Source organism: Alosa pseudoharengus, unplaced genomic scaffold (assembly GCF_046254945.1).
Source record: "Alosa pseudoharengus isolate Yale_2024_CS ecotype anadromous, Long Island Sound unplaced genomic scaffold, YU_APseudo_1.1 YU_APseudo_1.1_scf_10, whole genome shotgun sequence".
NCBI classification, from domain to species: Eukaryota; Metazoa; Chordata; class Actinopteri; order Clupeiformes; family Clupeidae; genus Alosa; species Alosa pseudoharengus.
In genome coordinates, this window is record NW_027468565.1 from 20,392,133 (window position 1) to 20,409,933 (window position 17,801).

Genomic DNA, 17,801 nt, shown 5'->3' on the forward strand with positions numbered 1-17,801 from the left:
CAATCGGTTAGCGCGCGGTACTTATAAGACAGTTCCTGCAGAGCAATGCCGAGCTTGTGAGTTCGAGCATCTACTTTTTAAGAAATTACTTTGACTCCTGTCATATTCAGCTCATCTTCTTTGAAACGAGAATTTCTAGAAAATAGTGCTGAATGACTCCTCTGTTCTCTCTGTATTACTACTTTATGGCTCCAGTGGCGCAATCGGTTAGCGCGCGGTACTTATAAGACAGTTCCTGCTGAGCAATGCCGAGGTTGTGAGTTCGAGCCTCACCTGGAGCATCTACTCTTTAAGAAATTACTTTGGCTCCTGACATATTCAGCGCATCTTCCATGAAACCAGAATTTGTAGAAAATAGTGCTGAATGACTCCTCTGTTCTGTCTGTATTACTACACACTTCCAGTGGCGCAATCGGTTAGCGCGCGGTACTTATAAGACAGTTCCTGCAGAGCAATGCCGAGCTTGTGAGTTCGAGCATGTACTTTTTAAGAAATTACTTTGACTCCTGTCATATTCAGCTCATCTTCTTTGAAACGAGAATTTCTAGAAAATAGTGCTGAATGACTCCTCTGTTCTCTCTGTATTACTACATGCTCTTTATGGCTCCAGTGGCGCAATCGGTTAGCGCGCGGTACTTATAAGACAGTTCCTGCTGAGCAATGCCGAGGTTGTGAGTTCGAGCCTCACCTGGAGCATCTACTCTTTAAGAAATTACTTTGGCTCCTGACATATTCAGCGCATCTTCAATGAAACCAGAATTTGTAGAAAATAGTGCTGAATGACTCCTCTGTTCTGTCTGTATTACTACACAATCCCTACGGCTCCAGTGGCGCAATCGGTTAGCGCGCGGTACTTATAAGACAGTTCCTGCTGAGCAATGCTGAGGTTGTGAGATCAAGCCTCACCTAGAGCATCTACTCTTTAAGAAATTACTTTGGCTCCTGACATATTCAGCGCATCTTCAATGAAACCAGAATTTGTAGAAAATAGTGCTGAATGACTCCTCTGTTCTGTCTGTATTACTACACACTTCCAGTGGCGCAATCGGTTAGCGCGCGGTACTTATAAGACAGTTCCTGCAGAGCAATGCCGAGGTTGTGAGTTCGAGCATCTACTTTTTAAGAAATTACTTTGACTCCTGTCATATTCAGCTCATCTTCGTTGAAACGAGAATTTCTAGAAAATAGTGCTGAATGACTCCTCTGTTCTCTCTGTATTACTACACAATCCCTATGGCTCCAGTGGCGCAATCAGTTAGCGCGCGGTACTTAAAAGACAGTTCCTGCTGAGCAATGCCGAGGTTGTGAGTTCGAGCCTCACCTGGAGCATCTACTCTTTAAGAAATTACTTTGGCTCCTGACATATTCAGCGCATCTTCCATGAAACCAGAATTTGTAGAAAATAGTGCTGAATGACTCCTCTGTTCTGTCTGTATTACTACACACTTCCAGTGGCGCAATCGGTTAGCGCGCGGTACTTATAAGACAGTTCCTGCAGAGCAATGCCGAGCTTGTGAGTTCGAGCATCTACTTTTTAAGAAATTACTTTGACTCCTGTCATATTCAGCTCATCTTCTTTGAAACGAGAATTTCTAGAAAATAGTGCTGAATGACTCCTCTGTTCTCTCTGTATTACTACTTTATGGCTCCAGTGGCGCAATCGGTTAGCGCGCGGTACTTATAAGACAGTTCCTGCTGAGCAATGCCGAGGTTGTGAGTTCGAGCCTCACCTGGAGCATCTACTCTTTAAGAAATTACTTTGGCTCCTGACATATTCAGCTCATCTTCAATGAAACCAGAATTTGTAGAAAATAGTGCTGAATGATTCCTCTGTTCTGTCTGTATTACTACACAATCCCTATGGCTCCAGTGGCGCAATCGGTTAGCGCGCGGTACTTATAAGACAGTTCCTGCTGAGCAATGCCGAGGTTGTGAGTTCGAGCCTCACCTGGAGCATCTACTCTTTAAGAAATTACTTTGGCTCCTGACATATTCAGCTCATCTTCAATGAAACCAGAATTTGTAGAAAATAGTGCTGAATGATTCCTCTGTTCTGTCTGTATTACTACACAATCCCTATGGCTCCAGTGGCGCAATCGGTTAGCGCGCGGTACTTATAAGACAGTTCCTGCTGAGCAATGCCGAGGTTGTGAGTTCGAGCCTCACCTGGAGCATCTACTCTTTAAGAAATTACTTTGGCTCCTGACATATTCAGCGCATCTTCAATGAAACCAGAATTTGTAGAAAATAGTGCTGAATGACTCCTCTGTTCTGTCTGTGTTACTACACACTTCCAGTGGCGCAATCGGTTAGCCCGCGGTACTTATAAGACAGTTCCTGCAGAGCAATGCCGAGGTTGTGAGTTCAAGCCTCACCTGGAGCATCTACTCTTTAAGAAATTACTTTGGCTCCTGACATATTCCGCTCATCTTCAATGAAACCAGAATTTGTAGAAAATAGTGCTGAATGATTCCTCTGTTCTGTCTGTATTACTACACAATCCCTATGGCTCCAGTGGCGCAATCGGTTAGCGCGCGGTACTTATAAGACAGTTCCTGCTGAGCAATGCCGAGGTTGTGAGTTCGAGCCTCACCTGGAGCATCTACTCTTTAAGAAATTACTTTGGCTCCTGACATATTCAGCGCATCTTCAATGAAACCAGAATTTGTAGAAAATAGTGCTGAATGATTCCTCTGTTCTGTCTGTATTACTACACAATCCCTACGGCTCCAGTGGCGCAATCGGTTAGCGCGCGGTACTTATAAGACAGTTCCTGCTGAGCAATGCCGAGGTTGTGAGTTCGAGCCTCACCTGGAGCATCTACTCTTTAAGAAATTACTTTGGCTCCTGACATATTCAGCTCATCTTCAATGAAACCAGAATTTGTAGAAAATAGTGCTGAATGATTCCTCTGTTCTGTCTGTATTACTACACAATCCCTATGGCTCCAGTGGCGCAATCGGTTAGCGCGCGGTACTTATAAGACAGTTCCTGCTGAGCAATGCCGAGGTTGTGAGTTCGAGCCTCACCTGGAGCATCTACTCTTTAAGAAATTACTTTGGCTCCTGACATATTCAGCTCATCTTCAATGAAACCAGAATTTGTAGAAAATAGTGCTGAATGATTCCTCTGTTCTGTCTGTATTACTACACAATCCCTATGGCTCCAGTGGCGCAATCGGTTAGCGCGCGGTACTTATAAGACAGTTCCTGCTGAGCAATGCCGAGGTTGTGAGTTCGAGCCTCACCTGGAGCATCTACTCTTTAAGAAATTACTTTGGCTCCTGACATATTCAGCGCATCTTCAATGAAACCAGAATTTGTAGAAAATAGTGCTGAATGACTCCTGTGTTCTGTCTGTGTTACTACACACTTCCAGTGGCGCAATCGGTTAGCCCACGGTACTTATAAGACAGTTCCTGCAGAGCAATGCCGAGGTTGTGAGTTCAAGCCTCACCTGGAGCATCTACTCTTTAAGAAATTACTTTGGCTCCTGACATATTCCGCTCATCTTCAATGAAACCAGAATTTGTAGAAAATAGTGCTGAATGATTCCTCTGTTCTGTCTGTATTACTACACAATCCCTACGGCTCCAGTGGCGCAATCGGTTAGCGCGCGGTACTTATAAGACAGTTCCTGCTGAGCAATGCTGAGGTTGTGAGTTCAAGCCTCACCTAGAGCATCTACTCTTTAAGAAATTACTTTGGCTCCTGACATATTCAGCGCATCTTCAATGAAACCAGAATTTGTAGAAAATAGTGCTGAATGATTCCTCTGTTCTGTCTGTATTACTACACAATCCCTACGGCTCCAGTGGCGCAATCGGTTAGCGCGCGGTACTTATAAGACAGTTCCTGCTGAGCAATGCTGAGGTTGTGAGTTCAAGCCTCACCTAGAGCATCTACACTTTAAGAAATTACTTTGGCTCCTGACATATTCAGCGCATCTTCAATGAAACCAGAATTTGTAGAAAATAGTGCTGAATGATTCCTCTGTTCTGTCTGTATTACTACACAATCCCTACGGCTCCAGTGGCGCAATCGGTTAGCGCGCGGTACTTATAAGACAGTTCCTGCTGAGCAATGCTGAGGTTGTGAGTTCAAGCCTCACCTAGAGCATCTACTCTTTAAGAAATTACTTTGGCTCCTGACATATTCAGCGCATCTTCAATGAAACCAGAATTTGTAGAAAATAGTGCTGAATGACTCCTCTGTTCTGTCTGTATTACTACACACTTCCAGTGGCGCAATCGGTTAGCGCGCGGTACTTATAAGACAGTTCCTGCAGAGCAATGCCGAGGTTGTGAGTTCGAGCATCTACTTTTTAAGAAATTACTTTGACTCCTGTCATATTCAGCTCATCTTCTTTGAAACGAGAATTTCTAGAAAATAGTGCTGAATGACTCCTCTGTTCTCTCTGTATTACTACTTTCTGGCTCCAGTGGCGCAATCGGTTAGCGCGCGGTACTTATAAGACAGTTCCTGCTGAGCAATGCCGAGGTTGTGAGTTCGATCCTCACCTGGAGCATCTACTCTTTAAGAAATTACTTTGGCTCCTGACATATTCAGCTCATCTTCAATGAAACCAGAATTTGTAGAAAATAGTGCTGAATGATTCCTCTGTTCTGTCTGTATTACTACACAGTCCCTATGGCTCCAGTGGCGCAATCGGTTAGCGCGCGGTACTTATAACACAGTTCCTGCTGAGCAATGCCGAGGTTGTGAGTTCGAGCCTCACCTGGAGCATCTACTCTTTAAGAAATTACTTTGGCTCCTGACATATTCAGCTCATCTTCAATGAAACCAGAATTTGTAGAAAATAGTGCTGAATGATTCCTCTGTTCTGTCTGTATTACTACACAGTCCCTATGGCTCCAGTGGCGCAATCGGTTAGCGCGCGGTACTTATAAGACAGTTCCTGCTGAGCAATGCCGAGGTTGTGAGTTCGAGCCTCACCTGGAGCATCTACTCTTTAAGAAATTACTTTGGCTCCTGACATATTCAGCTCATCTTCAATGAAACCAGAATTTGTAGAAAATAGTGCTGAATGATTCCTCTGTTCTGTCTGTATTACTACACAGTCCCTATGGCTCCAGTGGCGCAATCGGTTAGCGCGCGGTACTTATAAGACAGTTCCTGCTGAGCAATGCCGAGGTTGTGAGTTCGAGCCTCACCTGGAGCATCTACTCTTTAAGAAATTACTTTGGCTCCTGACATATTCAGCTCATCTTCAATGAAACCAGAATTTGTAGAAAATAGTGCTGAATGATTCCTCTGTTCTGTCTGTATTACTACACAATCCCTATGGCTCCAGTGGCGCAATCGGTTTGCGCGCGGTACTTATAAGACAGTTCCTGCTGAGCAATGCCGAGGTTGTGAGTTCAAGCCTCACCTGGAGCATCTACTCTTTAAGAAATTACTTTGGCTCCTGACATATTCAGCGCATCTTCAATGAAACCAGAATTTGTAGAAAATAGTGCTGAATGACTCCTCTGTTCTGTCTGTATTACTACACACTTCCAGTGGCGCAATCGGTTAGCCCGCGGTACTTATAAGACAGTTCCTGCAGAGCAATGCCGAGGTTGTGAGTTCGAGCATCTACTTTTTAAGAAATTACTTTGACTCCTGTCATATTCAGCTCATCTTCGTTGAAACGAGAATTTCTAGAAAATAGTGCTGAATGACTCCTCTGTTCTCTCTGTATTACTACACAATCCCTATGGCTCCAGTGGCGCAATCAGTTAGCGCGCGGTACTTAAAAGACAGTTCCTGCTGAGCAATGCCGAGGTTGTGAGTTCGAGCCTCACCTGGAGCATCTAATCTTTAAGAAATTACTTTGGCTCCTGACATATTCAGCGCATCTTCAATGAAACCAGAATTTGTAGAAAATAGTGCTGAATGAGTCCTCTGTTCTGTCTGTATTACTACACACTTCCAGTGGCGCAATCGGTTAGCGCGCGGTACTTATAAGACAGTTCCTGCAGAGCAATGCCGAGCTTGTGAGTTCGAGCATCTACTTTTTAAGAAATTACTTTGACTCCTGTCATATTCAGCTCATCTTCTTTGAAACGAGAATTTCTAGAAAATAGTGCTGAATGACTCCTCTGTTCTCTCTGTATTACTACACGCTCTTTATGGCTCCAGTGGCGCAATCGGTTAGCGCGCGGTACTTATAAGACAGTTCCTGCTGAGCAATGCCGAGGTTGTGAGTTCGAGCCTCACCTGGAGCATCTACTCCTTAAGAAATTACTTTGGCTCCTGACATATTCAGCTCATCTTCAATATTTGATGAAGAATTTGTAGAAAATAGTGCTGAATGATTCCTCTGTTCTGTCTGTATTACTACACAATCCCTATGGCTCCAGTGGCGCAATCGGTTAGCGCGCAGTACTTATAAGACAGTTCCTGCTGAGCAATGCCGAGGTTGTGAGTTCGAGCCTCTCCTGGAGCATCTACTCTTTAAGAAATTACTTTGGCTCCTGACATATTCAGCGCATCTTCCATGAAACCAGAATTTGTAGAAAATAGTGCTGAATGACTCCTCTGTTCTGTCTGTATTACTACACACTTCCAGTGGCGCAATCAGTTAGCGCGCGGTACTTATAAGACAGTTCCTGCAGAGCAATGCCGAGCTTGTGAGTTCGAGCATCTACTTTTTAAGAAATTACTTTGACTCCTGTCATATTCAGCTCATCTTCGTTGAAACGAGAATTTCTAGAAAATAGTGCTGAATGACTCCTCTGTTCTCTCTGTATTACTACACAATCCCTATGGCTCCAGTGGCGCAATCAGTTAGCGCGCGGTACTTAAAAGACAGTTCCTGCTGAGCAATGCCGAGGTTGTGAGTTCGAGCCTCACCTGGAGCATCTAATCTTTAAGAAATTACTTTGGCTCCTGACATATTCAGCGCATCTTCAATGAAACCAGAATTTGTAGAAAATAGTGCTGAATGAGTCCTCTGTTCTGTCTGTATTACTACACACTTCCAGTGGCGCAATCGGTTAGCGCGCGGTACTTATAAGACAGTTCCTGCAGAGCAATGCCGAGCTTGTGAGTTCGAGCATCTACTTTTTAAGAAATTACTTTGACTCCTGTCATATTCAGCTCATCTTCTTTGAAACGAGAATTTCTAGAAAATAGTGCTGAATGACTCCTCTGTTCTCTCTGTATTACTACACGCTCTTTATGGCTCCAGTGGCGCAATCGGTTAGCGCGCGGTACTTATAAGACAGTTCCTGCTGAGCAATGCCGAGGTTGTGAGTTCGAGCCTCACCTGGAGCATCTACTCTTTAAGAAATTACTTTGGCTCCTGACATATTCAGCTCATCTTCAATGAAACCAGAATTTGTAGAAAATAGTGCTGAATGATTCCTCTGTTCTGTCTGTATTACTACACAATCCCTACGGCTCCAGTGGCGCAATCGGTTAGCGCGCGGTACTTATAAGACAGTTCCTGCTGAGCAATGCTGAGGTTGTGAGTTCAAGCCTCACCTAGAGCATCTACTCTTTAAGAAATTACTTTGGCTCCTGACATATTCAGCGCATCTTCAATGAAACCAGAATTTGTAGAAAATAGTGCTGAATGATTCCTCTGTTCTGTCTGTATTACTACACAATCCCTACGGCTCCAGTGGCGCAATCGGTTAGCGCGCGGTACTTATAAGACAGTTCCTGCTGAGCAATGCTGAGGTTGTGAGTTCAAGCCTCACCTAGAGCATCTACTCTTTAAGAAATTACTTTGGCTCCTGACATATTCAGCGCATCTTCAATGAAACCAGAATTTGTAGAAAATAGTGCTGAATGACTCCTCTGTTCTGTCTGTATTACTACACACTTCCAGTGGCACAATCGGTTAGCGCGCGGTACTTATAAGACAGTTCCTGCAGAGCAATGCCGAGGTTGTGAGTTCGAGCATCTACTTTTTAAGAAATTACTTTGACTCCTGTCATATTCAGCTCATCTTCTTTGAAACGAGAATTTCTAGAAAATAGTGCTGAATGACTCCTCTGTTCTCTCTGTATTACTACTTTATGGCTCCAGTGGCGCAATCGGTTAGCGCGCGGTACTTATAAGACAGTTCCTGCTGAGCAATGCCGAGGTTGTGAGTTCGAGCCTCACCTGGAGCATCTACTCTTTAAGAAATTACTTTGGCTCCTGACATATTCAGCTCATCTTCAATGAAACCAGAATTTGTAGAAAATAGTGCTGAATGATTCCTCTGTTCTGTCTGTATTACTACACAGTCCCTATGGCTCCAGTGGCGCAATCGGTTAGCGCGCGGTACTTATAAGACAGTTCCTGCTGAGCAATGCCGAGGTTGTGAGTTCGAGCCTCACCTGGAGCATCTACTCTTTAAGAAATTACTTTGGCTCCTGACATATTCAGCTCATCTTCAATGAAACCAGAATTTGTAGAAAATAGTGCTGAATGATTCCTCTGTTCTGTCTGTATTACTACACAATCCCTATGGCTCCAGTGGCGCAATCGGTTTGCGCGCGGTACTTATAAGACAGTTCCTGCTGAGCAATGCCGAGGTTGTGAGTTCAAGCCTCACCTGGAGCATCTACTCTTTAAGAAATTACTTTGGCTCCTGACATATTCAGCGCATCTTCAATGAAACCAGAATTTGTAGAAAATAGTGCTGAATGACTCCTCTGTTCTGTCTGTATTACTACACACTTCCAGTGGCGCAATCGGTTAGCCCGCGGTACTTATAAGACAGTTCCTGCAGAGCAATGCCGAGGTTGTGAGTTCGAGCATCTACTTTTTAAGAAATTACTTTGACTCCTGTCATATTCAGCTCATCTTCGTTGAAACGAGAATTTCTAGAAAATAGTGCTGAATGACTCCTCTGTTCTCTCTGTATTACTACACAATCCCTATGGCTCCAGTGGCGCAATCAGTTAGCGCGCGGTACTTAAAAGACAGTTCCTGCTGAGCAATGCCGAGGTTGTGAGTTCGAGCCTCACCTGGAGCATCTAATCTTTAAGAAATTACTTTGGCTCCTGACATATTCAGCGCATCTTCAATGAAACCAGAATTTGTAGAAAATAGTGCTGAATGAGTCCTCTGTTCTGTCTGTATTACTACACACTTCCAGTGGCGCAATCGGTTAGCGCGCGGTACTTATAAGACAGTTCCTGCAGAGCAATGCCGAGCTTGTGAGTTCGAGCATCTACTTTTTAAGAAATTACTTTGACTCCTGTCATATTCAGCTCATCTTCTTTGAAACGAGAATTTCTAGAAAATAGTGCTGAATGACTCCTCTGTTCTCTCTGTATTACTACACGCTCTTTATGGCTCCAGTGGCGCAATCGGTTAGCGCGCGGTACTTATAAGACAGTTCCTGCTGAGCAATGCCGAGGTTGTGAGTTCGAGCCTCACCTGGAGCATCTACTCCTTAAGAAATTACTTTGGCTCCTGACATATTCAGCTCATCTTCAATATTTGATGAAGAATTTGTAGAAAATAGTGCTGAATGATTCCTCTGTTCTGTCTGTATTACTACACAATCCCTATGGCTCCAGTGGCGCAATCGGTTAGCGCGCAGTACTTATAAGACAGTTCCTGCTGAGCAATGCCGAGGTTGTGAGTTCGAGCCTCTCCTGGAGCATCTACTCTTTAAGAAATTACTTTGGCTCCTGACATATTCAGCGCATCTTCCATGAAACCAGAATTTGTAGAAAATAGTGCTGAATGACTCCTCTGTTCTGTCTGTATTACTACACACTTCCAGTGGCGCAATCAGTTAGCGCGCGGTACTTATAAGACAGTTCCTGCAGAGCAATGCCGAGCTTGTGAGTTCGAGCATCTACTTTTTAAGAAATTACTTTGACTCCTGTCATATTCAGCTCATCTTCTTTGAAACGAGAATTTCTAGAAAATAGTGCTGAATGACTCCTCTGTTCTCTCTGTATTACTACTTTATGGCTCCAGTGGCGCAATCGGTTAGCGCGCGGTACTTATAAGACAGTTCCTGCTGAGCAATGCCGAGGTTGTGAGTTCGAGCCTCACCTGGAGCATCTACTCTTTAAGAAATTACTTTGGCTCCTGACATATTCAGCTCATCTTCAATGAAACCAGAATTTGTAGAAAATAGTGCTGAATGATTCCTCTGTTCTGTCTGTATTACTACACAATCCCTACGGCTCCAGTGGCGCAATCGGTTAGCGCGCGGTACTTATAAGACAGTTCCTGCTGAGCAATGCTGAGGTTGTGAGTTCAAGCCTCACCTAGAGCATCTACTCTTTAAGAAATTACTTTGGCTCCTGACATATTCAGCGCATCTTCAATGAAACCAGAATTTGTAGAAAATAGTGCTGAATGATTCCTCTGTTCTGTCTGTATTACTACACAATCCCTACGGCTCCAGTGGCGCAATCGGTTAGCGCGCGGTACTTATAAGACAGTTCCTGCTGAGCAATGCTGAGGTTGTGAGTTCAAGCCTCACCTAGAGCATCTACTCTTTAAGAAATTACTTTGGCTCCTGACATATTCAGCGCATCTTCAATGAAACCAGAATTTGTAGAAAATAGTGCTGAATGACTCCTCTGTTCTGTCTGTATTACTACACACTTCCAGTGGCACAATCGGTTAGCGCGCGGTACTTATAAGACAGTTCCTGCAGAGCAATGCCGAGGTTGTGAGTTCGAGCATCTACTTTTTAAGAAATTACTTTGACTCCTGTCATATTCAGCTCATCTTCTTTGAAACGAGAATTTCTAGAAAATAGTGCTGAATGACTCCTCTGTTCTCTCTGTATTACTACTTTATGGCTCCAGTGGCGCAATCGGTTAGCGCGCGGTACTTATAAGACAGTTCCTGCTGAGCAATGCCGAGGTTGTGAGTTCGAGCCTCACCTGGAGCATCTACTCTTTAAGAAATTACTTTGGCTCCTGACATATTCAGCTCATCTTCAATGAAACCAGAATTTGTAGAAAATAGTGCTGAATGATTCCTCTGTTCTGTCTGTATTACTACACAGTCCCTATGGCTCCAGTGGCGCAATCGGTTAGCGCGCGGTACTTATAAGACAGTTCCTGCTGAGCAATGCCGAGGTTGTGAGTTCGAGCCTCACCTGGAGCATCTACTCTTTAAGAAATTACTTTGGCTCCTGACATATTCAGCTCATCTTCAATGAAACCAGAATTTGTAGAAAATAGTGCTGAATGATTCCTCTGTTCTGTCTGTATTACTACACAATCCCTATGGCTCCAGTGGCGCAATCGGTTTGCGCGCGGTACTTATAAGACAGTTCCTGCTGAGCAATGCCGAGGTTGTGTGTTCAAGCCTCACCTGGAGCATCTACTCTTTAAGAAATTACTTTGGCTCCTGACATATTCAGCGCATCTTCAATGAAACCAGAATTTGTAGAAAATAGTGCTGAATGACTCCTCTGTTCTGTCTGTATTACTACACACTTCCAGTGGCGCAATCGGTTAGCCCGCGGTACTTATAAGACAGTTCCTGCAGAGCAATGCCGAGGTTGTGAGTTCGAGCATCTACTTTTTAAGAAATTACTTTGACTCCTGTCATATTCAGCTCATCTTCGTTGAAACGAGAATTTCTAGAAAATAGTGCTGAATGACTCCTCTGTTCTCTCTGTATTACTACACAATCCCTATGGCTCCAGTGGCGCAATCAGTTAGCGCGCGGTACTTAAAAGACAGTTCCTGCTGAGCAATGCCGAGGTTGTGAGTTCGAGCCTCACCTGGAGCATCTAATCTTTAAGAAATTACTTTGGCTCCTGACATATTCAGCGCATCTTCAATGAAACCAGAATTTGTAGAAAATAGTGCTGAATGAGTCCTCTGTTCTGTCTGTATTACTACACACTTCCAGTGGCGCAATCGGTTAGCGCGCGGTACTTATAAGACAGTTCCTGCAGAGCAATGCCGAGCTTGTGAGTTCGAGCATCTACTTTTTAAGAAATTACTTTGACTCCTGTCATATTCAGCTCATCTTCTTTGAAACGAGAATTTCTAGAAAATAGTGCTGAATGACTCCTCTGTTCTCTGTGTATTACTACACGCTCTTTATGGCTCCAGTGGCGCAATCGGTTAGCGCGCGGTACTTATAAGACAGTTCCTGCTGAGCAATGCCGAGGTTGTGAGTTCGAGCCTCACCTGGAGCATCTACTTTTTAAGAAATTACTTTGACTCCTGTCATATTCAGCTCATCTTCTTTGAAACGAGAATTTCTAGAAAATAGTGCTGAATGACTCCTCTGTTCTCTCTGTATTACTACTTTATGGCTCCAGTGGCGCAATCGGTTAGCGCGCGGTACTTATAAGACAGTTCCTGCTGAGCAATGCCGAGGTTGTGAGTTCGAGCCTCACCTGGAGCATCTACTCTTTAAGAAATTACTTTGGCTCCTGACATATTCAGCTCATCTTCAATGAAACCAGAATTTGTAGAAAATAGTGCTGAATGATTCCTCTGTTCTGTCTGTATTACTACACAATCCCTATGGCTCCAGTGGCGCAATCGGTTTGCGCGCGGTACTTATAAGACAGTTCCTGCTGAGCAATGCCGAGGTTGTGAGTTCAAGCCTCACCTGGAGCATCTACTCTTTAAGAAATTACTTTGGCTCCTGACATATTCAGCGCATCTTCAATGAAACCAGAATTTGTAGAAAATAGTGCTGAATGACTCCTCTGTTCTGTCTGTATTACTACACACTTCCAGTGGCGCAATCGGTTAGCCCGCGGTACTTATAAGACAGTTCCTGCAGAGCAATGCCGAGGTTGTGAGTTCGAGCATCTACTTTTTAAGAAATTACTTTGACTCCTGTCATATTCAGCTCATCTTCGTTGAAACGAGAATTTCTAGAAAATAGTGCTGAATGACTCCTCTGTTCTCTCTGTATTACTACACAATCCCTACGGCTCCAGTGGCGCAATCGGTTAGCCCGCGGTACTTATAAGACAGTTCCTGCAGAGCAATGCCGAGGTTGTGAGTTCAAGCCTCACCTGGAGCATCTACTCTTTAAGAAATTACTTTGGCTCCTGACATATTCCGCTCATCTTCAATGAAACCAGAATTTGTAGAAAATAGTGCTGAATGATTCCTCTGTTCTGTCTGTATTACTACACAATCCCTACGGCTCCAGTGGCGCAATCAGTTAGCGCGCGGTACTTAAAAGACAGTTCCTGCTGAGCAATGCCGAGGTTGTGAGTTCGAGCCTCACCTGGAGCATCTAATCTTTAAGAAATTACTTTGGCTCCTGACATATTCAGCGCATCTTCAATGAAACCAGAATTTGTAGAAAATAGTGCTGAATGAGTCCTCTGTTCTGTCTGTATTACTACACACTTCCAGTGGCGCAATCGGTTAGCGCGCGGTACTTATAAGACAGTTCCTGCAGAGCAATGCCGAGCTTGTGAGTTCGAGCATCTACTTTTTAAGAAATTACTTTGACTCCTGTCATATTCAGCTCATCTTCTTTGAAACGAGAATTTCTAGAAAATAGTGCTGAATGACTCCTCTGTTCTCTGTGTATTACTACACGCTCTTTATGGCTCCAGTGGCGCAATCGGTTAGCGCGCGGTACTTATAAGACAGTTCCTGCTGAGCAATGCCGAGGTTGTGAGTTCGAGCCTCACCTGGAGCATCTACTTTTTAAGAAATTACTTTGACTCCTGTCATATTCAGCTCATCTTCTTTGAAACGAGAATTTCTAGAAAATAGTGCTGAATGACTCCTCTGTTCTCTCTGTATTACTACTTTATGGCTCCAGTGGCGCAATCGGTTAGCGCGCGGTACTTATAAGACAGTTCCTGCTGAGCAATGCCGAGGTTGTGAGTTCGAGCCTCACCTGGAGCATCTACTCTTTAAGAAATTACTTTGGCTCCTGACATATTCAGCTCATCTTCAATGAAACCAGAATTTGTAGAAAATAGTGCTGAATGATTCCTCTGTTCTGTCTGTATTACTACACAATCCCTATGGCTCCAGTGGCGCAATCGGTTTGCGCGCGGTACTTATAAGACAGTTCCTGCTGAGCAATGCCGAGGTTGTGAGTTCAAGCCTCACCTGGAGCATCTACTCTTTAAGAAATTACTTTGGCTCCTGACATATTCAGCGCATCTTCAATGAAACCAGAATTTGTAGAAAATAGTGCTGAATGACTCCTCTGTTCTGTCTGTATTACTACACACTTCCAGTGGCGCAATCGGTTAGCCCGCGGTACTTATAAGACAGTTCCTGCAGAGCAATGCCGAGGTTGTGAGTTCGAGCATCTACTTTTTAAGAAATTACTTTGACTCCTGTCATATTCAGCTCATCTTCGTTGAAACGAGAATTTCTAGAAAATAGTGCTGAATGACTCCTCTGTTCTCTCTGTATTACTACACAATCCCTACGGCTCCAGTGGCGCAATCGGTTAGCCCGCGGTACTTATAAGACAGTTCCTGCAGAGCAATGCCGAGGTTGTGAGTTCAAGCCTCACCTGGAGCATCTACTCTTTAAGAAATTACTTTGGCTCCTGACATATTCCGCTCATCTTCAATGAAACCAGAATTTGTAGAAAATAGTGCTGAATGATTCCTCTGTTCTGTCTGTATTACTACACAATCCCTACGGCTCCAGTGGCGCAATCGGTTAGCGCGCGGTACTTATAAGACAGTTCCTGCTGAGCAATGCCGAGGTTGTGAGTTCAAGCCTCACCTGGAGCATCTACTCTTTAAGAAATTACTTTGGCTCCTGACATATTCAGCGCATCTTCAATGAAACCAGAATTTGTAGAAAATAGTGCTGAATGACTCCTCTGTTCTGTCTGTATTACTACACACTTCCAGTGGCGCAATCGGTTAGCCCGCGGTACTTATAAGACAGTTCCTGCAGAGCAATGCCGAGGTTGTGAGTTCGAGCATCTACTTTTTAAGAAATTACTTTGACTCCTGTCATATTCAGCTCATCTTCGTTGAAACGAGAATTTCTAGAAAATAGTGCTGAATGACTCCTCTGTTCTCTCTGTATTACTACACAATCCCTACGGCTCCAGTGGCGCAATCGGTTAGCCCGCGGTACTTATAAGACAGTTCCTGCAGAGCAATGCCGAGGTTGTGAGTTCAAGCCTCACCTGGAGCATCTACTCTTTAAGAAATTACTTTGGCTCCTGACATATTCCGCTCATCTTCAATGAAACCAGAATTTGTAGAAAATAGTGCTGAATGATTCCTCTGTTCTGTCTGTATTACTACACAATCCCTACGGCTCCAGTGGCGCAATCGGTTAGCGCGCGGTACTTATAAGACAGTTCCTGCTGAGCAATGCTGAGGTTGTGAGTTCAAGCCTCACCTAGAGCATCTACTCTTTAAGAAATTACTTTGGCTCCTGACATATTCAGCGCATCTTCAATGAAACCAGAATTTGTAGAAAATAGTGCTGAATGATTCCTCTGTTCTGTCTGTATTACTACATAATCCCTACGGCTCCAGTGGCGCAATCGGTTAGCCCGCGGTACTTATAAGACAGTTCCTGCAGAGCAATGCCGAGGTTGTGAGTTCAAGCCTCACCTGGAGCATCTACTCTTTAAGAAATTACTTTGGCTCCTGACATATTCCGCTCATCTTCAATGAAACCAGAATTTGTAGAAAATAGTGCTGAATGATTCCTCTGTTCTGTCTGTATTACTACACAATCCCTACGGCTCCAGTGGCGCAATCGGTTAGCGCGCGGTACTTATAAGACAGTTCCTGCTGAGCAATGCTGAGGTTGTGAGTTCAAGCCTCACCTAGAGCATCTACTCTTTAAGAAATTACTTTGGCTCCTGACATATTCAGCGCATCTTCAATGAAACCAGAATTTGTAGAAAATAGTGCTGAATGATTCCTCTGTTCTGTCTGTATTACTACACAATCCCTACGGCTCCAGTGGCGCAATCGGTTAGCGCGCGGTACTTATAAGACAGTTCCTGCTGAGCAATGCTGAGGTTGTGAGTTCAAGCCTCACCTAGAGCATCTACTCTTTAAGAAATTACTTTGGCTCCTGACATATTCAGCGCATCTTCAATGAAACCAGAATTTGTAGAAAATAGTGCTGAATGATTCCTCTGTTCTGTCTGTATTACTACACAATCCCTACGGCTCCAGTGGCGCAATCGGTTAGCGCGCGGTACTTATAAGACAGTTCCTGCTGAGCAATGCTGAGGTTGTGAGTTCAAGCCTCACCTAGAGCATCTACTCTTTAAGAAATTACTTTGGCTCCTGACATATTCAGCGCATCTTCAATGAAACCAGAATTTGTAGAAAATAGTGCTGAATGACTCCTCTGTTCTGTCTGTATTACTACACACTTCCAGTGGCACAATCGGTTAGCGCGCGGTACTTATAAGACAGTTCCTGCAGAGCAATGCCGAGGTTGTGAGTTCGAGCATCTACTTTTTAAGAAATTACTTTGACTCCTGTCATATTCAGCTCATCTTCTTTGAAACGAGAATTTCTAGAAAATAGTGCTGAATGACTCCTCTGTTCTCTCTGTATTACTACTTTATGGCTCCAGTGGCGCAATCGGTTAGCGCGCGGTACTTATAAGACAGTTCCTGCTGAGCAATGCCGAGGTTGTGAGTTCGAGCCTCACCTGGAGCATCTACTCTTTAAGAAATTACTTTGGCTCCTGACATATTCAGCTCATCTTCAATGAAACCAGAATTTGTAGAAAATAGTGCTGAATGATTCCTCTGTTCTGTCTGTATTACTACACAGTCCCTATGGCTCCAGTGGCGCAATCGGTTAGCGCGCGGTACTTATAAGACAGTTCCTGCTGAGCAATGCCGAGGTTGTGAGTTCGAGCCTCACCTGGAGCATCTACTCTTTAAGAAATTACTTTGGCTCCTGACATATTCAGCTCATCTTCAATGAAACCAGAATTTGTAGAAAATAGTGCTGAATGACTCCTCTGTTCTGTCTGTGTTACTACACACTTCCAGTGGCGCAATCGCTTAGCCCGCGGTACTTATAAGACAGTTCCTGCAGAGCAATGCCGAGGTTGTGAGTTCAAGCCTCACCTGGAGCATCTACTCTTTAAGAAATTACTTTGGCTCCTGACATATTCCGCTCATCTTCAATGAAACCAGAATTTGTAGAAAATAGTGCTGAATGATTCCTCTGTTCTGTCTGTATTACTACACAATCCCTACGGCTCCAGTGGCGCAATCGGTTAGCGCGCGGTACTTATAAGACAGTTCCTGCTGAGCAATGCTGAGGTTGTGAGTTCAAGCCTCACCTAGAGCATCTACTCTTTAAGAAATTACTTTGGCTCCTGACATATTCAGCGCATCTTCAATGAAACCAGAATTTGTAGAAAATAGTGCTGAATGATTCCTCTGTTCTGTCTGTATTACTACACAATCCCTACGGCTCCAGTGGCGCAATCGGTTAGCGCGCGGTACTTATAAGACTGTTCCTGCTGAGCAATGCTGAGGTTGTGAGTTCAAGCCTCACCTAGAGCATCTACTCTTTAAGAAATTACTTTGGCTCCTGACATATTCAGCGCATCTTCAATGAAACCAGAATTTGTAGAAAATAGTGCTGAATGATTCCTCTGTTCTGTCTGTATTACTACACAATCCCTATGGCTCCAGTGGCGCAATCGGTTAGCGCGCGGTACTTATAAGACAGTTCCTGCTGAGCAATGCCGAGGTTGTGAGTTCGAGCCTCACCTGGAGCATCTACTCGTTAAGAAATTACTTTGGCTCCTGACATATTCAGCGCATCTTCAATGAAACCAGAGTTTGTAGAAAATAGTGCTGAATGACTCCTCTGTTCTTTCTGTATTACTACACACTTCCAGTGGCGCAATC

At 44.0% G+C, this 17,801-nt stretch overlaps 1 protein-coding gene and 59 non-coding genes across 61 annotated transcripts in view; 59 read left to right on the forward strand and 1 right to left on the reverse strand.

Annotated features, from left to right (window-relative positions):
* Positions 1–17,801, reverse strand: part of LOC143103338 (SH3 domain-containing kinase-binding protein 1) — a 113,779-nt gene that overhangs the window by 55,315 nt on the left and 40,663 nt on the right. The gene's annotated exons all lie outside the window — the stretch shown is intronic.
* Positions 189–281, forward strand: trnai-uau (transfer RNA isoleucine (anticodon UAU)). The gene is given in 2 exon segments: positions 189–226; positions 246–281. It is a non-coding gene; the product is annotated as a tRNA-Ile (tRNA).
* On the forward strand, positions 604–696 carry trnai-uau (transfer RNA isoleucine (anticodon UAU)). The gene is given in 2 exon segments: positions 604–641; positions 661–696. It is a non-coding gene; the product is annotated as a tRNA-Ile (tRNA).
* On the forward strand, positions 1,237–1,329 carry trnal-uaa (transfer RNA leucine (anticodon UAA)). The gene is given in 2 exon segments: positions 1,237–1,274; positions 1,294–1,329. It is a non-coding gene; the product is annotated as a tRNA-Leu (tRNA).
* Positions 1,646–1,738, forward strand: trnai-uau (transfer RNA isoleucine (anticodon UAU)). Its single transcript is given in 2 exon segments — positions 1,646–1,683; positions 1,703–1,738. It is a non-coding gene; the product is annotated as a tRNA-Ile (tRNA).
* Positions 1,864–1,956, forward strand: trnai-uau (transfer RNA isoleucine (anticodon UAU)). Its single transcript is given in 2 exon segments — positions 1,864–1,901; positions 1,921–1,956. It is a non-coding gene; the product is annotated as a tRNA-Ile (tRNA).
* On the forward strand, positions 2,082–2,174 carry trnai-uau (transfer RNA isoleucine (anticodon UAU)). The gene is given in 2 exon segments: positions 2,082–2,119; positions 2,139–2,174. It is a non-coding gene; the product is annotated as a tRNA-Ile (tRNA).
* On the forward strand, positions 2,509–2,601 carry trnai-uau (transfer RNA isoleucine (anticodon UAU)). Its single transcript is given in 2 exon segments — positions 2,509–2,546; positions 2,566–2,601. It is a non-coding gene; the product is annotated as a tRNA-Ile (tRNA).
* On the forward strand, positions 2,727–2,819 carry trnai-uau (transfer RNA isoleucine (anticodon UAU)). Its single transcript is given in 2 exon segments — positions 2,727–2,764; positions 2,784–2,819. It is a non-coding gene; the product is annotated as a tRNA-Ile (tRNA).
* trnai-uau (transfer RNA isoleucine (anticodon UAU)) lies at positions 2,945–3,037 on the forward strand. The gene is given in 2 exon segments: positions 2,945–2,982; positions 3,002–3,037. It is a non-coding gene; the product is annotated as a tRNA-Ile (tRNA).
* On the forward strand, positions 3,163–3,255 carry trnai-uau (transfer RNA isoleucine (anticodon UAU)). Its single transcript is given in 2 exon segments — positions 3,163–3,200; positions 3,220–3,255. It is a non-coding gene; the product is annotated as a tRNA-Ile (tRNA).
* On the forward strand, positions 3,590–3,682 carry trnai-uau (transfer RNA isoleucine (anticodon UAU)). The gene is given in 2 exon segments: positions 3,590–3,627; positions 3,647–3,682. It is a non-coding gene; the product is annotated as a tRNA-Ile (tRNA).
* trnai-uau (transfer RNA isoleucine (anticodon UAU)) lies at positions 3,808–3,900 on the forward strand. Its single transcript is given in 2 exon segments — positions 3,808–3,845; positions 3,865–3,900. It is a non-coding gene; the product is annotated as a tRNA-Ile (tRNA).
* Positions 4,026–4,118, forward strand: trnai-uau (transfer RNA isoleucine (anticodon UAU)). The gene is given in 2 exon segments: positions 4,026–4,063; positions 4,083–4,118. It is a non-coding gene; the product is annotated as a tRNA-Ile (tRNA).
* trnai-uau (transfer RNA isoleucine (anticodon UAU)) lies at positions 4,435–4,527 on the forward strand. The gene is given in 2 exon segments: positions 4,435–4,472; positions 4,492–4,527. It is a non-coding gene; the product is annotated as a tRNA-Ile (tRNA).
* trnai-uau (transfer RNA isoleucine (anticodon UAU)) lies at positions 4,653–4,745 on the forward strand. Its single transcript is given in 2 exon segments — positions 4,653–4,690; positions 4,710–4,745. It is a non-coding gene; the product is annotated as a tRNA-Ile (tRNA).
* trnai-uau (transfer RNA isoleucine (anticodon UAU)) lies at positions 4,871–4,963 on the forward strand. Its single transcript is given in 2 exon segments — positions 4,871–4,908; positions 4,928–4,963. It is a non-coding gene; the product is annotated as a tRNA-Ile (tRNA).
* trnai-uau (transfer RNA isoleucine (anticodon UAU)) lies at positions 5,089–5,181 on the forward strand. Its single transcript is given in 2 exon segments — positions 5,089–5,126; positions 5,146–5,181. It is a non-coding gene; the product is annotated as a tRNA-Ile (tRNA).
* Positions 5,307–5,399, forward strand: trnai-uau (transfer RNA isoleucine (anticodon UAU)). Its single transcript is given in 2 exon segments — positions 5,307–5,344; positions 5,364–5,399. It is a non-coding gene; the product is annotated as a tRNA-Ile (tRNA).
* Positions 5,722–5,814, forward strand: trnal-uaa (transfer RNA leucine (anticodon UAA)). The gene is given in 2 exon segments: positions 5,722–5,759; positions 5,779–5,814. It is a non-coding gene; the product is annotated as a tRNA-Leu (tRNA).
* Positions 6,137–6,229, forward strand: trnai-uau (transfer RNA isoleucine (anticodon UAU)). Its single transcript is given in 2 exon segments — positions 6,137–6,174; positions 6,194–6,229. It is a non-coding gene; the product is annotated as a tRNA-Ile (tRNA).
* Positions 6,358–6,450, forward strand: trnai-uau (transfer RNA isoleucine (anticodon UAU)). Its single transcript is given in 2 exon segments — positions 6,358–6,395; positions 6,415–6,450. It is a non-coding gene; the product is annotated as a tRNA-Ile (tRNA).
* Positions 6,773–6,865, forward strand: trnal-uaa (transfer RNA leucine (anticodon UAA)). Its single transcript is given in 2 exon segments — positions 6,773–6,810; positions 6,830–6,865. It is a non-coding gene; the product is annotated as a tRNA-Leu (tRNA).
* trnai-uau (transfer RNA isoleucine (anticodon UAU)) lies at positions 7,188–7,280 on the forward strand. The gene is given in 2 exon segments: positions 7,188–7,225; positions 7,245–7,280. It is a non-coding gene; the product is annotated as a tRNA-Ile (tRNA).
* On the forward strand, positions 7,406–7,498 carry trnai-uau (transfer RNA isoleucine (anticodon UAU)). Its single transcript is given in 2 exon segments — positions 7,406–7,443; positions 7,463–7,498. It is a non-coding gene; the product is annotated as a tRNA-Ile (tRNA).
* On the forward strand, positions 7,624–7,716 carry trnai-uau (transfer RNA isoleucine (anticodon UAU)). Its single transcript is given in 2 exon segments — positions 7,624–7,661; positions 7,681–7,716. It is a non-coding gene; the product is annotated as a tRNA-Ile (tRNA).
* trnai-uau (transfer RNA isoleucine (anticodon UAU)) lies at positions 8,033–8,125 on the forward strand. The gene is given in 2 exon segments: positions 8,033–8,070; positions 8,090–8,125. It is a non-coding gene; the product is annotated as a tRNA-Ile (tRNA).
* Positions 8,251–8,343, forward strand: trnai-uau (transfer RNA isoleucine (anticodon UAU)). The gene is given in 2 exon segments: positions 8,251–8,288; positions 8,308–8,343. It is a non-coding gene; the product is annotated as a tRNA-Ile (tRNA).
* On the forward strand, positions 8,469–8,561 carry trnai-uau (transfer RNA isoleucine (anticodon UAU)). Its single transcript is given in 2 exon segments — positions 8,469–8,506; positions 8,526–8,561. It is a non-coding gene; the product is annotated as a tRNA-Ile (tRNA).
* Positions 8,884–8,976, forward strand: trnal-uaa (transfer RNA leucine (anticodon UAA)). The gene is given in 2 exon segments: positions 8,884–8,921; positions 8,941–8,976. It is a non-coding gene; the product is annotated as a tRNA-Leu (tRNA).
* Positions 9,299–9,391, forward strand: trnai-uau (transfer RNA isoleucine (anticodon UAU)). The gene is given in 2 exon segments: positions 9,299–9,336; positions 9,356–9,391. It is a non-coding gene; the product is annotated as a tRNA-Ile (tRNA).
* Positions 9,520–9,612, forward strand: trnai-uau (transfer RNA isoleucine (anticodon UAU)). The gene is given in 2 exon segments: positions 9,520–9,557; positions 9,577–9,612. It is a non-coding gene; the product is annotated as a tRNA-Ile (tRNA).
* trnai-uau (transfer RNA isoleucine (anticodon UAU)) lies at positions 9,929–10,021 on the forward strand. Its single transcript is given in 2 exon segments — positions 9,929–9,966; positions 9,986–10,021. It is a non-coding gene; the product is annotated as a tRNA-Ile (tRNA).
* Positions 10,147–10,239, forward strand: trnai-uau (transfer RNA isoleucine (anticodon UAU)). The gene is given in 2 exon segments: positions 10,147–10,184; positions 10,204–10,239. It is a non-coding gene; the product is annotated as a tRNA-Ile (tRNA).
* Positions 10,365–10,457, forward strand: trnai-uau (transfer RNA isoleucine (anticodon UAU)). The gene is given in 2 exon segments: positions 10,365–10,402; positions 10,422–10,457. It is a non-coding gene; the product is annotated as a tRNA-Ile (tRNA).
* On the forward strand, positions 10,774–10,866 carry trnai-uau (transfer RNA isoleucine (anticodon UAU)). The gene is given in 2 exon segments: positions 10,774–10,811; positions 10,831–10,866. It is a non-coding gene; the product is annotated as a tRNA-Ile (tRNA).
* Positions 10,992–11,084, forward strand: trnai-uau (transfer RNA isoleucine (anticodon UAU)). The gene is given in 2 exon segments: positions 10,992–11,029; positions 11,049–11,084. It is a non-coding gene; the product is annotated as a tRNA-Ile (tRNA).
* On the forward strand, positions 11,210–11,302 carry trnai-uau (transfer RNA isoleucine (anticodon UAU)). The gene is given in 2 exon segments: positions 11,210–11,247; positions 11,267–11,302. It is a non-coding gene; the product is annotated as a tRNA-Ile (tRNA).
* Positions 11,625–11,717, forward strand: trnal-uaa (transfer RNA leucine (anticodon UAA)). The gene is given in 2 exon segments: positions 11,625–11,662; positions 11,682–11,717. It is a non-coding gene; the product is annotated as a tRNA-Leu (tRNA).
* trnai-uau (transfer RNA isoleucine (anticodon UAU)) lies at positions 12,040–12,132 on the forward strand. The gene is given in 2 exon segments: positions 12,040–12,077; positions 12,097–12,132. It is a non-coding gene; the product is annotated as a tRNA-Ile (tRNA).
* trnai-uau (transfer RNA isoleucine (anticodon UAU)) lies at positions 12,252–12,344 on the forward strand. Its single transcript is given in 2 exon segments — positions 12,252–12,289; positions 12,309–12,344. It is a non-coding gene; the product is annotated as a tRNA-Ile (tRNA).
* trnai-uau (transfer RNA isoleucine (anticodon UAU)) lies at positions 12,470–12,562 on the forward strand. The gene is given in 2 exon segments: positions 12,470–12,507; positions 12,527–12,562. It is a non-coding gene; the product is annotated as a tRNA-Ile (tRNA).
* trnai-uau (transfer RNA isoleucine (anticodon UAU)) lies at positions 12,885–12,977 on the forward strand. Its single transcript is given in 2 exon segments — positions 12,885–12,922; positions 12,942–12,977. It is a non-coding gene; the product is annotated as a tRNA-Ile (tRNA).
* trnal-uaa (transfer RNA leucine (anticodon UAA)) lies at positions 13,103–13,195 on the forward strand. Its single transcript is given in 2 exon segments — positions 13,103–13,140; positions 13,160–13,195. It is a non-coding gene; the product is annotated as a tRNA-Leu (tRNA).
* trnai-uau (transfer RNA isoleucine (anticodon UAU)) lies at positions 13,518–13,610 on the forward strand. Its single transcript is given in 2 exon segments — positions 13,518–13,555; positions 13,575–13,610. It is a non-coding gene; the product is annotated as a tRNA-Ile (tRNA).
* On the forward strand, positions 13,730–13,822 carry trnai-uau (transfer RNA isoleucine (anticodon UAU)). The gene is given in 2 exon segments: positions 13,730–13,767; positions 13,787–13,822. It is a non-coding gene; the product is annotated as a tRNA-Ile (tRNA).
* Positions 13,948–14,040, forward strand: trnai-uau (transfer RNA isoleucine (anticodon UAU)). The gene is given in 2 exon segments: positions 13,948–13,985; positions 14,005–14,040. It is a non-coding gene; the product is annotated as a tRNA-Ile (tRNA).
* trnai-uau (transfer RNA isoleucine (anticodon UAU)) lies at positions 14,363–14,455 on the forward strand. The gene is given in 2 exon segments: positions 14,363–14,400; positions 14,420–14,455. It is a non-coding gene; the product is annotated as a tRNA-Ile (tRNA).
* trnai-uau (transfer RNA isoleucine (anticodon UAU)) lies at positions 14,581–14,673 on the forward strand. The gene is given in 2 exon segments: positions 14,581–14,618; positions 14,638–14,673. It is a non-coding gene; the product is annotated as a tRNA-Ile (tRNA).
* trnai-uau (transfer RNA isoleucine (anticodon UAU)) lies at positions 14,996–15,088 on the forward strand. Its single transcript is given in 2 exon segments — positions 14,996–15,033; positions 15,053–15,088. It is a non-coding gene; the product is annotated as a tRNA-Ile (tRNA).
* On the forward strand, positions 15,214–15,306 carry trnai-uau (transfer RNA isoleucine (anticodon UAU)). Its single transcript is given in 2 exon segments — positions 15,214–15,251; positions 15,271–15,306. It is a non-coding gene; the product is annotated as a tRNA-Ile (tRNA).
* trnai-uau (transfer RNA isoleucine (anticodon UAU)) lies at positions 15,432–15,524 on the forward strand. Its single transcript is given in 2 exon segments — positions 15,432–15,469; positions 15,489–15,524. It is a non-coding gene; the product is annotated as a tRNA-Ile (tRNA).
* On the forward strand, positions 15,650–15,742 carry trnai-uau (transfer RNA isoleucine (anticodon UAU)). Its single transcript is given in 2 exon segments — positions 15,650–15,687; positions 15,707–15,742. It is a non-coding gene; the product is annotated as a tRNA-Ile (tRNA).
* trnai-uau (transfer RNA isoleucine (anticodon UAU)) lies at positions 15,868–15,960 on the forward strand. The gene is given in 2 exon segments: positions 15,868–15,905; positions 15,925–15,960. It is a non-coding gene; the product is annotated as a tRNA-Ile (tRNA).
* Positions 16,086–16,178, forward strand: trnai-uau (transfer RNA isoleucine (anticodon UAU)). The gene is given in 2 exon segments: positions 16,086–16,123; positions 16,143–16,178. It is a non-coding gene; the product is annotated as a tRNA-Ile (tRNA).
* On the forward strand, positions 16,495–16,587 carry trnai-uau (transfer RNA isoleucine (anticodon UAU)). Its single transcript is given in 2 exon segments — positions 16,495–16,532; positions 16,552–16,587. It is a non-coding gene; the product is annotated as a tRNA-Ile (tRNA).
* trnai-uau (transfer RNA isoleucine (anticodon UAU)) lies at positions 16,713–16,805 on the forward strand. The gene is given in 2 exon segments: positions 16,713–16,750; positions 16,770–16,805. It is a non-coding gene; the product is annotated as a tRNA-Ile (tRNA).
* trnai-uau (transfer RNA isoleucine (anticodon UAU)) lies at positions 17,140–17,232 on the forward strand. Its single transcript is given in 2 exon segments — positions 17,140–17,177; positions 17,197–17,232. It is a non-coding gene; the product is annotated as a tRNA-Ile (tRNA).
* Positions 17,358–17,450, forward strand: trnai-uau (transfer RNA isoleucine (anticodon UAU)). Its single transcript is given in 2 exon segments — positions 17,358–17,395; positions 17,415–17,450. It is a non-coding gene; the product is annotated as a tRNA-Ile (tRNA).
* trnai-uau (transfer RNA isoleucine (anticodon UAU)) lies at positions 17,576–17,668 on the forward strand. Its single transcript is given in 2 exon segments — positions 17,576–17,613; positions 17,633–17,668. It is a non-coding gene; the product is annotated as a tRNA-Ile (tRNA).